Here is a 3,018-nt window from a genome sequence, read left to right on the forward strand (position 1 = left end):
GAGTGTTGTATTAGGGTTGCAAATGTTCTATTATCTTGCCATATGGAAACATTACTAGAGCGCTCCAAACACCTTCAAGTGAAGCGTTGTATTAGGGTAGTAAATGCCCTATTATTTTACCATATGGAGGCACTACTAGAGTGCTCCAAACACCTTCAATTGAAGTGTTATATTAGAGTTGTAAATGCCCTATTATCTTGCCATATAGAGAAACTACTAGAGCGCTCTAAGCACATTCAATTGGAGTGTTGTATTGGGGTTGCAAATGCCCTATTATCTTTTCATATAGGGACATTACTATAGTGCTCCAAACACCTTCAATTGAAGTGTTGTATTAGAGTTTTTAATGACCTATTATCTTACCATATAGAGAAACTACTAGAGTGCTCCAAATGTCTTCAATTGGAGTGTTGTATTAGGGTTGCAGATGCCCTATTATCTTTCCATCTGGAGACACCACTAGAGTGCTACAAATACCTTCAATTGGAATGTTGTGTTCGGGTTGCAAATGCCCTATTATCTTGCCATATAGAGACAGCACTGTAGTGCTCCAGACACCTTCAATTGGAGTGTTATATTTGTATTGTAAATGCCCTATTATCTTGCCATAGAGAGGAACTACTAGAGTGCTCCAAATCTCTTCAATTGGAGTGTTGTATTAGGGTTGCAAATGCTCTATTATCTTGCCATCTGGAGACAGCACTAGAGTGCACCAAATACCTTCAATTGGAGTGTTGTATTAGGGTTGCAAATGTTCTATTATCTTGCCATATGAAAACATTACTAGAGCGCTCCAAACACCTTCAAGTGAAGCGTTGTATTAGGGTAGTAAATGCCCTATTATTTTACCATATGGAGGCACTACTAGAGTGCTCCAAACACCTTCAATTGAAGTGTTCTATTAGGGTTGTAAATGCCCTATTATCTTGCCATATAGAGAAACTACTAGAGCGCTGTAAGCACATTCAATTGGAGTGTTGTATTGGGGTTGCAAATGCCCTATTATCTTTTCATATAGGGACATTACTATAGTGCTCCAAACACCTTCAATTGAAGTGTTGTATTAGAGTTTTTAATGACCTATTATCTTACCATATAGAGAAACTACTAGAGTGCTCCAAATGTCTTCAATTGGAGTGTTGTATTAGGGTTGCAGATGCCCTATTATCTTTCCATCTGGAGACACCACTAGAGTGCTACAAATACCTTCAATTGGAGTGTTGTGTTCGGGTTGCAAATGCCCTATTATCTTGCCATATAGAGACAGCACTGTAGTGCTCCAGACACCTTCAATTGGAGTGTTATATTTGTATTGTAAATGCCCTATTATCTTGCCATAGAGAGGAACTACTAGAGTGCTCCAAATCTCTTCAATTGGAGTGTTGTATTAGGGTTGCAAATGCTCTATTATCTTGCCATCTGGAGACAGCACTAGAGTGCACCAAATACCTTCAATTGGAGTGTTGTATTAGGGTTGCAAATGTTCTATTATCTTGCCATATGGAAACATTACTAGAGCGCTCCAAACACCTTCAAGTGAAGCGTTGTATTAGGGTAGTAAATGCCCTATTATTTTACCATATGGAGGCACTACTAGAGTGCTCCAAACACCTTCAATTGAAGTGTTCTATTAGGGTTGTAAATGCCCTATTATCTTGCCATATAGAGAAACTACTAGAGCGCTGTAAGCACATTCAATTGGAGTGTTGTATTGGGGTTGCAAATGCCCTATTATCTTTTCATATAGGGACATTACTATAGTGCTCCAAACACCTTCAATTGAAGTGTTGTATTAGAGTTTTTAATGACCTATTATCTTACCATATAGAGAAACTACTAGAGTGCTCCAAATGTCTTCAATTGGAGTGTTGTATTAGGGTTGCAGATGCCCTATTATCTTTCCATCTGGAGACACCACTAGAGTGCTACAAATACCTTCAATTGGAGTGTTGTGTTCGGGTTGCAAATGCCCTATTATCTTGCCATATAGAGACAGCACTGTAGTGCTCCAGACACCTTCAATTGGAGTGTTATATTTGTATTGTAAATGCGCTATTATCTTGCCATAGAGAGGAACTACTAGAGTGCTCCAAATCTCTTCAATTGGAGTGTTGTATTAGGGTTGCAAATGCTCTATTATCTTGCCATCTGGAGACAGCACTAGAGTGCACCAAATACCTTCAATTGAAGTGTTGTATTAGGGTTGCAAATGTTCTATTATCTTGCCATATGGAAACATTACTAGAGCGCTCCAAACACCTTCAAGTGAAGCGTTGTATTAGGGTAGTAAATGCCCTATTATTTTACCATATGGAGGCACTACTAGAGTGCTCCAAACACCTTCAATTGAAGTGTTCTATTAGGGTTGTAAATGCCCTATTATCTTGCCATATAGAGAAACTACTAGAGCGCTGTAAGCACATTCAATTGGAGTGTTGTATTGGGGTTGCAAATGCCCTATTATCTTTTCATATAGGGACATTACTATAGTGCTCCAAACACCTTCAATTGAAGTGTTGTATTAGAGTTTTTAATGACCTATTATCTTACCATATAGAGAAACTACTAGAGTGCTCCAAATGTCTTCAATTGGAGTGTTGTATTAGGGTTGCAGATGCCCTATTATCTTTCCATCTGGAGACACCACTAGAGTGCTACAAATACCTTCAATTGGAGTGTTGTGTTCGGGTTGCAAATGCCCTATTATCTTGCCATATAGAGACAGCACTGTAGTGCTCCAGACACCTTCAATTGGAGTGTTATATTTGTATCGTAAATGCCCTATTATCTTGCCATAGAGAGGAACTACTAGAGTGCTCCAAATCTCTTCAATTGGAGTGTTGTATTAGGGTTGCAAATGCTCTATTATCTTGCCATCTGGAGACAGCACTAGAGTGCACCAAATACCTTCAATTGGAGTGTTGTATTAGGGTTGCAAATGTTCTATTATCTTGCCATATGGAAACATTACTAGAGCGCTCCAAACACCTTCAAGTGAAGCGTTGTATTAGGGTAGTA

The sequence above is a fragment of the Carex rostrata genome, chromosome 7 (assembly GCF_964058835.1).
Source record: "Carex rostrata chromosome 7, lpCarRost1.2, whole genome shotgun sequence".
In the NCBI taxonomy this organism is placed as follows: Eukaryota; Viridiplantae; Streptophyta; class Magnoliopsida; order Poales; family Cyperaceae; genus Carex; species Carex rostrata.